Source organism: Musca autumnalis, unplaced genomic scaffold (assembly GCF_047663935.1).
Source record: "Musca autumnalis isolate F117 unplaced genomic scaffold, ASM4766393v1 scaffold_3, whole genome shotgun sequence".
In the NCBI taxonomy this organism is placed as follows: Eukaryota; Metazoa; Arthropoda; class Insecta; order Diptera; family Muscidae; genus Musca; species Musca autumnalis.
Window position 1 is genome coordinate 210,226,172 of NW_027411866.1, and position 17,059 is coordinate 210,243,230.

Genomic DNA, 17,059 nt, shown 5'->3' on the forward strand with positions numbered 1-17,059 from the left:
CTCAAAATAAGATTCCCTCCTGCACAAAACTTTTGTCCTAATCCACATTTTTGTCGGCAGTTCAAATGTCCAAAAAGTGCCACAAAATTCTGAAAATACCCTAAATACATTCGATCTGTCCGTAGATGAAAGTTCCAATTCACATAGGCTGAGGGTACATCTCTGTCGGCAAAGCCGACTGATACTTTTTTACTTTGTTCTAACCAACTTCGTAACCAGCGAACAACGTACCCTTTAAACAGGGAGAACTGTGCTGCTGTGTACCTGCTGGTCGAATACCATAAGTGAGGCCAAATTTCCCAGTAGAAGTGGCCGGACTATCAAATAAATGTTATGAGCCTCGTAGTGCCAATTGTAGTGATCCCAGTGTTAGGGAACTGCCATTGGAATTATGAGGATGGTCGGTGAGCACAAACGGGACAGGTGGCTAGATCATCTGAAGAGTTGCAACATTAAGTAACTTTTGAAAACTGGAATGCAGAAAGATAGGACCTCAGTCACGTTACGCTGACTGATCAGAAGAAGTGCGCAATCTATTTACAACGGATGAACCTGCGAATGGCAATAAGAACGCTAAATCATCCAAATGCTGAAACAGCCTGTCTACGAAAGTTCTCAATCTGTCGCTAAAAAATGGGCAGGGTGGTCCCACTATTGAAGCCAGGCAAGGATGCCAGCAAAAGTTAATCGTACAGACTGATATTGCTTTCGTCGAGCAAAGCAAAGACTCTTGAGTCTTTAGACATTCTCAGCGTCAGAAATAGCTATTCATTTACCGACCATCAGCATGGGCTGCGTAAGAAGCCAGCACCCAAATAGCGCCCCAACACACAACAACCCTCCGGCCATGTTTGAAACTTTTGCGGCAAGCTGAGATCTAGAAACAATTTTCTCAATTCCTTAGCACTTGGGGTGCAGACAAAGAAATCTTGTGGTCATCGAACATAAGAAAGGAACAACATTCAAACCTGACAGAATGCCGGCCTCAGAACTTCAACAGTGTGCCTCATCATCATGTCATGAGTGGACCATCAGCATGATGAATCGAAGATTCTTCCGGTACGGCAACACAAATACATGCTTAGATTACAGCACTTGCTCGGGGGTTGCCATGAGAGTCTCCCCAAAGATACTTCTTGTGTTTCTATGCAATATTATGTTTTTCGTGAACAGATCCATGCTTCCTGACATAATTGTCCAAAAGTTCTAACAAGTAAAAATGTATTAGTCGGCTTTGCCGATAGAGGTATACCCTCAGCCTGTGTGAATTGAAACGTCCATCTATTGACAATGTCCAATCCACGGCTTACCGATTTTGTAGCCCTTTTTGAAATTTGCCGACAAAAGTATATTTGGTTTGAAGCTCAAAAGTGTTCCGGAGGATGTACTTGAAGTACTGGACCGACATAGTCGATTTTTGAAGTGGATATTATTTTGGGATTCATTTCATTCATTCCTTTTGTGTCCACCAGTCATTTCAGTTGGTCACCGTATAACTTATATCACCGTATAACTTATCAATCCCATGGCAGCGGGTTCTTACGTACCGGATTGACCTGAAACCAAAAGTGTTTCGGCCAGCGGCTGCCAACCCAGCATTATATGCTGTTACAACAACAACAATCGTATAACTTATATGTTTTGGACCACGATGTCAGGAAGCATGGACTTGCCACCGAAAAATATAAAATGGCTTATACAGGACCACATAGAATAGCATCGGTATAATTTTCCAAAGGTTCTTCGAAATGCGCTTAAACAAAATTGTTGAACTGTTGAACGCTAAGGAGAAAACCGATTTCTGAAGAACAACTATATTTGGACAAAAGGTTTGGTTTGGACGGTTGCTCCGTTCAAAAGATATAGCGCGTACTATTATAGTGACATTGGAGTGAGGTATCGGAAGGTGCGTACCGATAGTGCAGTTCTTCAAACTTAGTCTGGACTAAATATTACGAAGGCCTAATTTTGGACCGCATAGACTGATCCGTTCGAGAGTTATCGTACGCATAGTGCCATAGGGACTTTTACAGCTTTCGGGTTATTTGCTCAATAAGTAAGGACTGGCACCGTCGTAAGATTACAATAAATACAAAAGGAATTCAAACGCATGCCTTAAAGTGCAATTTTTCCGAAATTTTGTGTTGGAGGTACCTGAAAGAGGTGACATATATAGTCCATATTCAAGCCTGATCTATGTCTCGTTGAAATACTACGATGTGCAAAGTATGGCCCAAGTCCGTTATTGCCGAATATTTTCGAACTTTCGTGGGAGAATGGGCCGATATGGCTCACCTTCGGACTTAAACCAAGTTCAGACTAAATGTTACGATTTCCACATTTTCGACCATATCGGCAGATCCGTTCAAATTTTCCGAACATTTTAAAGATTTTGTGGGGGAGGTACCTGAAGGAGTGAACCGATTTGGCAAAATAGTACTTCAGATAATATTACAAAAAAGTTTTAAACTGCATGTCTAATAACTACAGGCTTCTCCTGTAGAAGCAGAACATTTTTATAAATATGTATGCCCTACACCACTATGTGGGGAGGTTATTATAAGTTGGTTTTGGCCAAAAAGTTTGTAACGCATCGAAATAATGGTCGTAGACCCATACTTGTATATACCAAAAATAATGTCTCGACGAGCTCAGTCGATCTGGCAAAGTGTGTCCGTCCGTCAGTCCGTCCGTCCGTCTGTCCATCTAAACCTTGTAATCACGCTACAGGTCGCAATTTTGATCGGATCGTCACGAAATTTTGGATGTTGATGGGGGCCCCGGAGGGGAAGAAACCTATTGATTTTGGTGTCGGTCGGATAATATTTAGAGGTCGGAAAGGGCAAAAAACTTAGGTGGATAAAAAGACAACGTTTTTTTCCAAAGCGAATATCTCAGCTTCTATATGGGGTATACCAAAAGCAAAACCTGACAATGAAAGCAGAAAATATCACCTTTCGAATGATGTAAAGTAGGTGCTTGAAGGTGATCAAACAACGAAGATGTCACAATAGTAGCAAATAAAACCCCAATTTTAATTTTTGGGTTTTTAATTATATTGACGGATATCACAGCTTTGGTTGAAAATTTGCCAAAAGCAAAGCCTGACTATGAAAGTAGAAGATCCCGTCTTTACAATGATGATGATGATGAAACTAGGTTGGCGTAGGTAACCAAATAACGGAGATATCGCAATAGTCGGTAATACATCCCATTTTTCTATTTTTTTGAAATCACGCTACAGGTCGCAATTTTGATCGGATCGTCACGAAAATTTGAGGGTTAATGGGGGTCTCACAGATGAAGAAGCCTATTGATTTTGGTGATGGTCGGATAATATTTAGGGGTCGGAATGGGCAAACACTTATTTGGAGAAAAGTCAACATTTTATTTCAAAGCCAATATCTCTGTTTCTTTAAGAGGTATATCAAAAGCAAAACCTGTCCAGGAAAGTAGAAAATATCACCTTTACAACGATGTAAAGTAGGTTGTCGTAGGTGGTCAAATAGCAGAGATATCGCAATAGTCGATAATGCATCCCATTTTCCGATTTTTTTGTAATCAAGCTACAGGTCGTAATTTTGATCGGATCGTCACGGAATTTTGGGGGTTAATGGGGGTCCCAAAGGGAAAGAAGCCTATTGATTTTGATGATGGTCGGATAATATTCAGGGGTCGGAATGGGCAAACACTTATTTGGAGAAAGGTCAACGTTTTATTTCAAAGCCAATATCTCTGTTTCTTTAAGAGGTATATCAAAAGCAAAACCTGGCCAGGAAAGTAGCAAATATCACCTTTACAACGATGTAAAGTAGGTTGTCGTAGATGGTCAAATAGCAGAGATATGGCAATAGTGTATAATGCATCCCATTTTCCGATTTTTTTTAATTACGCCACAGGTTGAAATTTTGATCGGATCGTCACGAAATTTTAGGGGTTAATTGGGGTCCCACAGAGGAAGAGGCCTTAATGATTTTAATGATGGTCGGATAATATTTAGGGGTCGGAATGGGCAAAAACTCATTTGGAGACAAATTCAATGTTTTATTCTTTGTGAATATATAGGCTTTTAGTAGGGGTATTCCAACGGCAATACCTGTCAATGGCGTAAAGCAGGTTGGCGAAGGTGGTCAAACAAGGGAGATACCACAATAGTCGGTAATGCATCCAATTCTTCCATTTTTTGCAATCAAGCCACAGGTCGTAATTTTGATCGGATGGTCACGAACGTTTGGTTGCTTATGGGGGTCCCAGAGAGAAAGAGGCATATTATTTTTGGTGGTAGTCGGATTATATTCCCTAAAAGAAATGTTTACCAGTGAAAACCTTATGCACAGGGGTAGTGGTGTAGTGTATCACATGGTCGGCCCCGTCCCGACTATAGCCTTTGCTCACTTGTTTTTGTTTTGGTATTTTATAAAATGACACAAACTGGTATGTTGGGAATCTCAAAATATGTATGCAGTTGTGTGCACAGGCCTACAATAAACCAAGGCATATTTATGATTTTTAGCTCTATTCTTACTTTTTATACCCTCAGCCTTTAGGCTAAGGAGGGTATATACACTTTGATACGATGAAAATGGTTTTAGACCCTAATTATGTTTGGACGAAATGTGTTTCAGACAATTTGGAGTCGATCTAGCCATGTCCGTCCGTCTGTCTGTCTGTCCTGCTGGCTGGAGCGCACGATAACTCTCGAACGGATGAACCGATTCGGTTCAAATTTTGGCTTTCGTAATATTTTGCCCAAACTTAGTTTAAGTTCGAAGATGTGCTACATAGGTCCACTCCTTCCGGTACCTTCCCCACAAAAGTTCGAAAATGTTCGGAAAGTTTGTGCGCACGATAACTCTTGAAGGGAGTGACCGATTTGGTCCATACTTTTTATAGTGTAAACTTTCTACCAGAGTAATGTGAGGTTCCAATATGGTCTCAATAGGTCCACTCCTTCGGGTACCACATAAAATTTCCGAAAAGTTCAGTTTAGGGCCATTTCTCATATCGCTTTGATTTTTGTTTTAGCAACTTGTATTCACTGCCCTCCATACGACGGTACAAGTTTCATCAGGGGCAAGTCCATACTTCCTGAGAAAATAGCATGAAAGTTGCAAAAAAAACCCTATGACACCGTGTGAGGGGGTTGGAGCGCAAGATAACTCTCGTACGGATCTGCCGATTCGGTCCAAAATATGGCCTTAGTAATATTTTGTCCAAACATAGTTTAAGTTTGAAGATAAGCCAGATCGGTCCACTCCTGCAGGTACCTCCCCCACAAAATTTCGGATAAGTTCACTTTAAGACCTAATACCGAATCACTTTGATTTTTGTTGAATCAACTTGCTTTCGCTGCCTCAATTACGATGGTAAAAGCTTTTTAGGGGCAAGTCCATACTTCTTGAGCAAACAGCCCGAAGAGTGTAAAAACCCCCTATTGCACCATATGTTGTGCCTGGAGATCCACTTCCATAACGGTCAATGTCGATCCATTCCTTTTAGTATCTCCTCCGCAAAACTTTTGATCTTTAATCCTAATCAACATTTTTGTCGGTGCAAACGCCCAAAATGTTTAAACCCCCATAAATACAGACTTTTTTGGGAAAAAATAGTTTCAATATACACAAGCTGAGGGTATATCTCTGTCGGCAAAGCCGACCGATACTTTTTTACTTGTTTTTTGTAAATTTAGTTTTCAAAATGTAATAGGGTAATAGAGTTTTGACCAGGAAAAAACGATTCTGAAACAGTGTGCGCTGCAAACTTCGAAAACTTTTTTTTGCCACCTACGAAAATATTATTTTATTGAGAGATCCATATATCGTCACCATAAATGCAGGAAAACGTAACCAACAAAACGAAAACTTTACAGGAGAAGCAAAAAACGTTATAAAATTAAAAACTGTTTTATGGAATATTCATTTTATGAAGACGAGTGTATGGGATATTATCGATCATATACGAAGGGTAATAAGTACTGAAACCAGCTTAGTTTTGAGATCCTCCATTACAACAAAATCTGCAATATTATCCCATTTTCCAAAATGCCATTTCTTGAATAGGATCGCTGTTTTTTAGCTTTACGTATCAGATTACGTCAAAAAACGAATTTCGATTTTCATGTCGGTTACGTCTTCGGGCATTTATGGTGACGATACCACCACCACTCCTGTTACTGTTTTTTTTTTTTTTGCAATCATAGGCTGGGTGTAGCCTTTCACTTATTACTTTCCTTTCCTTTTACTTATTATTTTCCTCAGGCCTCGAACAAAAAAAATAACAGAAGATAATATAAATTAAAATATTCAATACTTACTTAAATAAATGGCACAAATTTTGAATACCTAAAAAGAAAAAAAATTATTCAATGCGATACTGTGAAAGTGAGATAAAGGTACCACAATTGTCTTAGAATTTCTTCTATTTTTTTGAAATTGAATTCATTTCGTCGCTTTGCAAACTCTCTTTGTAGTAAACATTTTCTAATTCACACAAAAAAAAAACACAAAGGCCAACAACATTAAAACGTTTACTAATTAGTTTATATTTTATTTTCCCGCAAGGAGAATATTTCAAATACGCTTTACGCTTTAAAGTACAAACGTCTAACATTTATTAAGTTTTTATTGCCCTTAGGTTAGAAAGAAAGAAAAAACTTTTTTTTTGCTTAGCAAAAACCTATTCAAAGTCCTTGTCGTCCATTTTAGATCATTTAAAGTGCAGCAGGAAAGTCACTTCTTGTGTTCTTTTTGCATTTTCTACAACTGAAACGCAGCAACGCAGCGGCAGCAGCATATCATTTAATAATTTACAAAAGACTCTTCTTCTCTTTTTTTCAACTTTTTGCAAATGGTTTTCATTTTACTTTTGAAATAGAGAGACAGAATTACAGAAGCAACAACAACAACAGTGTGGTGAAAAGAGGAAGAAAATAAGAAAATGTGCACTCAAGTACAACTTGAAATGTCTTCTCGAGTACAACAAGGAAAGGAGCTTCTTTTGAACAACGAACGACATCAACACAAAGGTGGTTTTAAAGACCCATAGAAGAAAAAAAAAACTATGAAAAATATTTGCCTCAGTAATAAAAAAAAACTGTTTTTCAAGCATCACAAAATTTGCCAAAGAAAATTCAAAAGTACACAAACAGTCACACAAAAATAAAATGCACAATGATGAGGTGTGGAATGGAGGAGTTTGTCCGGAACCAGGTGGAAATAATGAGAAAGTTTACTTAACCACAAAAGGAGAGAATGGAAAAAATTAGGAAAATTTCTTTCTTCCCAAAAAAATAAAATAAAAGGAAATATTTAAAAAAAGGAAACGAATTAAAGTCTTAATATTGAAATGCCAGCAATAGCAAGGCAGAGAAAGAAAGGAAGAAAGAACTCATAAAATTTCGTCTATTAAACGCGTTATAAAAAAAAGAAATACCACAAAACAGATAAGATTGTATATTTTTATGGCACGGATGAAGAAGTTAAAAAGTGTTGGAAAAGTGTTTTACACTTTTCACACTCTTTTAATGAATAAAACTTCTTAAAGGAAATGGATTTTGTGCCAGATTGTAGGAGTTCTATTTTTTAAGAGAATGAAAAAAGTATGATGTGAAATTGATAGGCAGATTATTTTCACCTTTTGCTAAAGCAAACGAGAAGGGAGCCTCGTCTATCTGAGAAGCTTTGTCAGAAAGTGCGACATACTTTTTCAAACTATACACAACCAACAGCTTTTCGATTTTGTAAATTACAATAAATTGGGTGATTTCAGACGAATATAGAGTATTATTAAGCCAATTGGAAAATGGAGTTTAATTTGGTACGGAATTAGGTTTAACTTAATCACGTGCAATTAGATTTAACTTGATCTCGCTCGCTGATGCATAGGCTGTTCTAAGCTTCTCCTCAATCTAGGAGGTTCCCCAATGTTCAGAAGAAAATGCTAACCGAATAATTAATGGCGCAGAGGTAATAAATAACAGAGAGAAGGGGTTACAATGAATGACGTCACAACGTAGAGAGATTATTAGACAAAAACAAATATGAGAGTTCAACAAAAACAATAACAAAATAAGCACGGAAAGTTAATTTTATATACTAAGCACACAGCTTTACTCTATTTATTAAAATTACATGGGTAAAAATGTCTGTTTTTCCATACCAATTCCCATACGAATTACAGCTTTTTTACACAAATTAAAATTTTTTGGAATATATGAGTTTTCTTATGAGTTATATAAGTTTTATGAACACCCAAGGAACATTTTATTTTAATTTTTGAAAAAATTTAAAAAAAATGCATTTTTTAATGTGAAAAATTTGTAAAAAAAAAAATTTTTAATTTTTTTTCGAATAATTTTTATAGTTTATTTTTACGCGTTTGACCATCTTTAATATATAAGAAGATATAAAAACACAAAAGCACTGCTATTTTGATGAAAAATAGTAAAAAAATTCAAAAGTTTAAATTTGACATTGAATTCCTCTGCAACTACCCGAACGAATTTGACCGCTTATAATTCACCGGAAAGCTGATTGTGCTATCTGTCTAACAAAAAAACAATTGTGAAAATATCTCTATCCGTTCAAAAGTTACAGAATTTTGACCAGGAAAAAACGATTCTGAACCACTGTGCGTCGTGCCAAGCGTGAACACGCATATGATCTAGGTGGTTCTCCAATGTTCAGGCGAAATGCTAACGGGTTCGCAAATACACCTGCACACATACTAACTGACGAATGAATGAAAGTTACCTATTGAGCAGAGATAATATATAAGAGACAGCAGAAGGGGTTACAATGAATCACGTCACAATGTAGAAATATTATTAGACAACAAGTAAAAAAGTATCAGTCGGTTTGCCGACACAGATATACCCTCAGCCTGTATATATTGAAACAATTTTTCCCCAAAAAAAGTATGTATTTAGGGGTTTTTAAAAATTCTGGCAATTTGAACCGACAAAAATGTTCATTAGAATTAGAGATCAACAGTTTTGCGGAGGAGATACTAAAAGGAATGGATTTACATTGACCATTAAGTGGATCTCCAGCCACTACATATGGTGGTGCTATAGGGGGTTTTTACACCCTTCGGGATATTTGCTCAAGAAGTATGGACTTGCCCCTGAAAAAACGTTTACCATCGTAATTGAGGCAGCGAATGCAAGTTGCTTCAACAAAAATCAAAGTGATTGGATAGCAGGTCTTAAAGTGAACTTATCCGAAATTTAGTGTGGGAGGTACCGGATGGAATGGACAAATATAGTCCATATTTGAACCTGATCTATATCCAGTAGATATATTAGGATGTGTAAAGTATGGACCAATTCGGCCACTCTCTTCAAGAGTTACCGTATGAACAAATTTTCCGAACATTTTTGAACTTTTGTGTGGGAGGTACCTGGAGGAGTGGACTGATATGGCTTATCTTCAAACGTAAACTATGTTTTGGACAAAATATTACTAAAGCCAAAATTTGGACCGAATCGGCAGATCCGTTCTAGAGATATCTTGCGCTCCAACCACTTCACTCGGTGTCATAGAGGTTTTTTGCAACTTTCAGGCTATTTTCTCTAGAAGTATGGACTTGCCCCTAATGAATCTTGTACCGTCGTATGGAGGGCAGTGAAAACAAGTTGCTAAAACAGAAATCAGAGCGATTCGAGAGATGGCCCTAAACTGAACTTTTCCGAAATTTTGTGTGGGAGGTACCCGAAGGAGTGGGCCGATTGAGTCTATATTGAAACATTATCTAAGTCTGGTACACATTTTACGATGGGCTAAATATGGACCAAATCGGTTACTCCCTTCAAGAGTTATCGTGAGCACAAATTTTCCGAACATTGGAAAATTTGTGCTCACGGAGTGGACCGATATAGCCCATCTTCGAACTTAAAATAAGTTTGGGCAAAATATTACGAAAGCCAAAATTTGAACCGAATCGGTTCATCCGTTCGAGAGTTATAGTGCGCACCAGCCAGCCAGACAGACAGACAGACGGACGGATATTGCTCAATCGACTCCAAATTGTCTGAAACACATTTCGTCCAAACATACTTGAAGTCTAAAATCATTATTTCGATGAGGCACATTTTGCCCGTATGAAAGTGTATATACCCTCGTTAGCATAAATGCTGAGGGTATAAAAACAAGTAAGAGCACGTTAAGTTCGGCCGGGTCAAACTTGTTATATCCTCCACCACGAGTTGTATTGAAGTAAAATGGAACAATTAGTTTCATTTTGTTACTGAAGAAGACTAATTACCAAATTTCTATACCGACAAATTGTTGCGGAAAGTTGTTAGACTCAAAGAAGACTAATTTCCAAATTTTCGATATTTCGGTAAGATAATGGGCTAAAACTTCAGAAATTCCACAAATCAAGAGGTATGCTTCTATGGGGGATAAAGGAAGCCGTGAACCTATACTAATAATTCCTATCAGGAATACTTTATAATCCCCTGGAAATAAATAATGTAGTATTATAAATTTACGCTACAATTTAGAATTCTTAAATTAATGGAAATCCATGTACAGTAAATGAAATGCACCAGTTACTTTTGTAACAATATTCACCAAGAGATCATCACGGCCATGAATGGGGAAGAAGATAGACTGAAAGATCACTTCCACCAATTGGGGGCAAAATTAATTGACTCAGGAAAATAGCATCAAAAGAGCGTAATTAGGATCGGTCTGTTTTCGCAGTCATTAAGGACTCACCATAGATGGCAGAGAAGAAAATAAGTGGGATCCGAATCAAGCCCAAAAACATGAGCAAACTGGAGAAATTGTGTACATATATTTCTAGACGAGTCAATACGATCGAACGATTCCTCCCTCCAAAACGATGGAAGCAGTCGGCTTTGCCGACAGAGACAAGGGGGCTGCACGAAAACTTTGGTCCCTCCTCCTATAAAATGTGATCTTATCGGATCAAAATATTCTACAAATTTCTTCGCCATCAATTTTTACTATAGGTCCTAGAACACACCAAAACTATATCTTACCTTTACTCCAGAAATATGCAAATTAGAAAAACATTTTAGGGTTAATGTCGTACTTCATCAAAATTTTGGCAAAATTGCCATACAAAACATCATTTTAGAAGAATTGCGTCAAAGACAAAAATGTTCTCAGCTAAATTTCACTATAAGTCACCAAAGAAATGAAATCTCTATTTGCATTACATACTAAGGAAATATCGGTATCAATTTTGCCAAAAAACCAAGAAACTAAAATAGGGGTGCAAGCTTCCACAATTTCTAAAGTTTTGGAAATATTTGAGTTAATATCACTTGGAATCCTTGCACTTTAGGTGTATAATGTCTTTGGCAACTTTACTGACAAGAAAGCAAGGAATATTTGTCTTAAAAAATTAACCCTCGTGCGAGTCATAAAAGGGGTCCTTTTGGTCCCTTTTTCCACAAATCTTTAAAATCTCCTATAAAATGTGGTCGGATCAGACCAAAATATTCTAGAAATTTGTTCGCCATAAAATTTTACTATAGGTCTTAAAATATATCAAAACTCTAAATTATGCCCAAACGCCAGAAAGTGACCCTATACTATATTCTGACATTCTGAATGAAAGAAAATCTGTATATACCTGCAAGACAAAATATCACATAAAAACGAAAAGTGCAAATATGTGCAGGATGTTTCGATGGAAATTGGTAAAAAAAAACCCCTTCCTTTTTATGAAATGATAAATTACACTGCCCAACTCGATCTTACTCACAACTATTTTCATAATTTATTGTGAAAATGAATCTTGACAAAAATTAACAAGTACGGACATCAATTATTAAAGAACGCACAATTCATTGGCGACACTGAACATCTTAAATACGTTTCACATACCTTTAATTACAATTAAAAAAAGAAAATATTTAATAACCGTTGTTTATTTTGCATATTATCATAGATTTATAAACAACTTAAATATTAAAAAAAAATCCAAATAGGGTCACTTCGACCGGCTTTTATGCGCACTTATTAAATAAGAAATGTATATATTTTTTCATAACTACACGCACTGGGATCCTATAAACAATATCTGACCCTTTTTAGTGTAAATTGATATTTTTTTAGATTTTTGGCCAGGTTTTTTGGGAAATCGGACACTGTGCAGCGACTTGAAAAAATCACTTTGCAAAAAATGCAATTGGCATTTCCTCCACCAAATAACATTTGATATTGCATGAACACCTGGCCTTAAAAATGGGTTATTCTCGTTAGATCCAGAAAAATTGAACAATCGCTCAAAAAGAGACTCTTGTTGATTAATGAAAAGAAAAGCGAATAAAAACGACCGTTGTGTTTCAAACGACATTTATAAAATCGTCACAATCGACGAATCTTGGATCTATGCTTAGGAGTCCGAAACAAGACAGGAATCGACCGTTTAAGTCTTCGAAAGCGAGCCAAATCCAACGAAAGTTGTTCATGTAAGAAGCACTTGGAAGCAAATGTTCGCCTGTTTCTTCGGCTAAAATGATCATATGGCTACAATACGGTTTGAAGAACATACGACGATTAAATCTGAGTCGAACACTACAATTTTTGCTTGCCAGAAGTATCCTGAGAAATTCAGAAAACGAACAAGAGTACCATGACAATTCGAGCTCTAAGCCATCGATTCAAAATGCCTGTTTGACCGGACAAAACGTGGAATTGATGGGTCATCCGCCATACAGCCCTGACTGGGGACCCAATGACTTTATTTGTTTCGAGCATATCAAGAAAAAAGGCGTGGTCAACGATTTTCGTAGCCAGAAGATGCTGTAAAAGCGTTCAAAACCCATGTTTTGGGGTTATCTAAATCGGAGTGGGAAAAGGGATTCAACAATTGGGTTACATAATGACTAACGGAACCGAATTTTTGCTGGGTATATTGGTGTAGGGTATCAATAGATTTGTGTTCTGTGCATAACAGATTTCGTCTGCTATCTTCAAGCTATGTTATGTTTAAAGAAATTGTTTCTGTTGTGCCCGCAAATCAAATACAAACAAAAAACAGTTTTCTTTCTCAGCTTAAAAGCAGAAAGCTTAACTAAATCTGATGGCAAGGTGAAGTGCCTAGTGCCTGCCTAATGGGAGGGCATAGTTTAAGTGCTCTTATATTTTCTGTGTGTGTTAGGAGGAAAGAGAATATGTAAATTTGACTATCAGACCATAACATAACAGGCATCAGATTTAAAACAAGGTGAAGGTTTTTACGTAAGAAAAAATAAATAAAAAATTCCAAAACGGGAAATTTTATATACGAATATTTATGAATTTCTAGGTGGTCCTATGTTCCACTAAGGAACATGGATAATAAAAGATAAATAAATTTATGAATTTCTTCGTAAAGCGTTATTTTGCTTAAAGACTTGTCCTTGGACATATTCCGTAAGCATTTTTGCTGGGTTGCTTAGCAAAACTAAAAATAAAATACCTATGTACATTTTAATCTAAATATTGATGTTTAACAAGTTTATAATGAAAAAAATGCCATTGATCTAATTACACAATATGGCAGTGATAATATTGATGAAATTTATTTTGTTACAATTTAATTACAAAATATGTTTGTATACGGATTTTAATTAATTTCTTATTTTCGCTTAGCATGAAATAATTGGAAATTTATTTATTTAATTTTTTTCTAATTTTTTCATCATATTCATGTTGTTCAAACACACAAACATGCACAAAAAAAAAACAATGTATAGCAGAATATGTAAACTCATTGAAGCATATATAAATTCATATATGTATATACATACGTAATTGTATTTGTTTTTTTTTCGGACACTCATCCTCACAAAACATGTTGTAATTTGGGATTTAATCTTGGTACACATTATTTTGTTGTTACACATCCTTGTTGTTGTTGATGTTTTGTTTTGCTTTTGATGAATTTGGTCAAGTTTTTTTTTTTCGTGAGTTTACATTGTGTTAGCCTTTGCTAAAATTTAAACAAATTATTCGCAGCCATGGTCACGAATAAATGGAATTAAAGTTGTAACAAAATTTAATTCCGTCGCTTTCATGGCCACAAAGCGAAATGGATTATAACAAGTTGGTGGAATACAAGCAAGCAACAACATCAACAAATCAACACCATACACCGCGTGTTGCAGCAGAGCAATGAAATTGAAATACGAGTGTAGAACACCGTCGACCAGACCAAAAAAGAGGAGTAAATTTTTCATGAATTATTAAATGTAATTTTGTTCATTTCGTTATCCGGTTAGTAGAGAATTTGGTGTTGTTTGTTATTTTCAACAATTCTATGCTAAATTAAATTTAAAAATTCAATGGAAAGGAAGAAGCTGCGAACTTTGTGAGGTTGGAATTCGACACAATTAAAATGTGGGATTTATATGGGCCGATTAACCCATTACAAAGTAATATAAACATGCTGCTTTCTGATTTATTAGTAGATGCAAATAAAGGTCTATTTTAGGCTAACGAGGGTATATACACTAGGGTAATGACTTTTTAACCTTTTTCTCAAAAATTATGAATGTACTTTTAGCTCATAACGCCTAGAATAACGTTTACTTTATTTAAGTATTAAAATAATTCACGCAAAAACACTTCGTGTTTATACCCTCCACCATATGTCATTCCGTTTGTAACACATCGAAATATTCATCGGAGACCCTAGAAAGTTTATATATTCCTGATCAGGGTAAAATTCTAAGTCGATATAACCATGTCCGTCCGTCAGTCTGCTGAAATCAAGATAAAGCTCGCAATTTTTAAGATAGAACTTTGTAATTTGGTACAGAAGTTTCTAATACTCCTAGGATGTATGGTATTGCAAATGGGCTATATCGGTACCACCCGATTTTCAGTATTTTTAAGGTTTTAACCTCTGAGTCCTTGTTTTTGGTATATAGCTTTCCCCCAGACATTTTTCGATATATCTAGGTCTACGCCTTCATATAGCCCCCATCGAACGGTACCTTCCGATTTTTGGTATTTTGAAGGTTGTGGCCACAACAACCCACCGAAACGGCTGAAATTCGTCGGTATAGGTCCACGCTTCGATATAGGCCCGAAATTGCTTAAATTTGGTCCGGCCAAAATAGACATGCGTATAAGGGGGAAATAGCAAAAATTCCCACAAAGCTGAATTTTGGTGGAGAGCTAGGGTTGGTCATTAGAAGCATCGTCATAAAAGTCCCCATTGATTCCATGTCTGCAAAAAAAGTTATTCGGGGTCAAAGGTCAAATTTTGGGACTTTGTTTTGGTTTTTTGGTCGTAATTCAGAAACTATAGGTACTCTCCTTTCGATGCGAAGAAGAGATTTGTAGACAACAAAATTTTCTATAAAAACGATCTTTAAATCATTGAACTAGGATCTACGGTTCTTGAGATATGAGTCACGCAATATAGAAACGTTAAGTAATGTTACGGCACCTATGCGTTAGTTGACCTGTCGCGATTATTTTAAACTTATTTCGAAAACCGTAGAACATACCAAAAAGTGTTTAAAGAAAAAGTTTTATATTACAATATTTCCTATAAGTTACAAGCCAATCAATACACAATATGCAGACATTACCACGGCAACTAAGAGGAAATTGACATGACGCAGTTGTTTTTCATTTGGTTCGAAAACGATCGGTTCGATTAAAAAGTGGCTAAAGAAAAAGTTGTAGAATAGAAAATTCTCTATAATTATAGAATTTACAGATTCTACATAAAATCTATTATTTTTGAGATACGAGTCAATCAAATCATGATATGCACACATTTCCACACCACCTGTGAGGTAGTGCACTCGGCGCGTTTTTTAACGTGGTTTTCCCTATAGGCCTACTCCACTATCTTTTGTGATAATTTTAAAGCTTAGTATATGGGGATTTCTGAGTGAAATCGGACACTTTTTCAAGATGAGGTTTTTGATTTCCGTTATTTTTTGCTGTGGTGATGCTGCTGATTAACAAAACATTTTTGTATATTTTCAGATTTTTTTTTGACTAACGGTTCCAGAGATATCGCGCCTTGAAAAAGTCAAATTCTGTAAAAACTACATGCAAAGAAATACTCATAACTTCTTTAATATTGGTCCAAATGGAAAAAATCTTTTTTTGTATGTTTTGTTGTTTTATCAGCTATTAAATAAAAAATAGCAAAAAAACTTGCACAGTGGGCTTGGATGCTATTTTCGCGATTTAATATTTAAAATCAATTTTTAAAGATGTTCGACCCCTTCGATTTTCTTTAAATTTTTTTGTATTATACTACGTTCAATTACAAAAATGTTAAGTCCTATATGGTAATGGGATTCGGACGATTACTATTTTTTCTGAATTTTTTAAAATTTGTCAATACAGTTTTTCCTTAATACCTTTGTCCAAAATTTGTATTTCCTGTATTTTTAAAGCTAAGAGTACATATTTATCATTATATATTATATATTATATATTTATCATAAAAAATAGAAAAAAATTTACAGTGGGCTTTAATGGAATTTTCGCTGATGCATTTTCAAAATCGAAAAATGACGCAGTTTTTAAGATGTTTGACATCAGCACGGCCTTGTTGACCAATGCGTAATGCAAAAACAACATTCTTGTTGTTTTTACCCCCGCTTATTGAAGCAACATTCCTATGTTCGTATTCTTTGCGAAGCAAAGACGACATAAAAACAGTGGTGGATATGAAATTATTTAGTTCGACTCAAATTGTAGGGTAAACAGCTTTAGGGCCATACAGCAAATTTCTCATTTTGTTTAATTTGCTAGATGGCTTTATTGACCTGTTTATCGATACAGAGTCGGCGAAAAAGGGAACTGATGAAGTTGTTTGGTGACAACTGAAACTATAGTATTCCCTACCCTTCGCCCGCAACTAATCAATTTCATACCCACTTTAAAATATTTTCTTGTTATTCAAACAATTGAATTACAACAAAATATGGACTCAAGCTGAAATAAACACAAAGATGTAAAATTCTGCAGTCCAACAAATAAAAAAACGCCAACAACATAAATTCATAAATATAAAATCAAAACAAATATTTATAAATTAAACTTTTAATTTTTTTAATAAAATA

The 17,059-nt window shown here is 35.9% G+C and overlaps 2 protein-coding genes across 19 annotated transcripts in view; one reads left to right on the top strand and one right to left on the bottom strand.

The window, feature by feature from the left end:
• Positions 1–17,059, bottom strand: part of Nadsyn (NAD synthetase) — a 443,475-nt gene that overhangs the window by 186,609 nt on the left and 239,807 nt on the right. Inside the window, exon 4 of one of the 3 annotated variants that reach the window (XM_073976472.1) lies at positions 6,314–6,341. The exons of 1 other annotated variant lie outside the window; for it this stretch is intronic. The gene's annotated coding sequence lies outside the window, so the exon portion shown is untranslated. Of the gene's footprint in view, positions 1–6,309; positions 6,342–17,059 lie in introns of all 3 variants that reach the window. One more of the 3 variants, XM_073976473.1, reaches the window with a different exon arrangement.
• Positions 1–17,059, top strand: part of Nna1 (Nna1 carboxypeptidase) — a 411,438-nt gene that overhangs the window by 161,612 nt on the left and 232,767 nt on the right. The gene's annotated exons all lie outside the window — the stretch shown is intronic.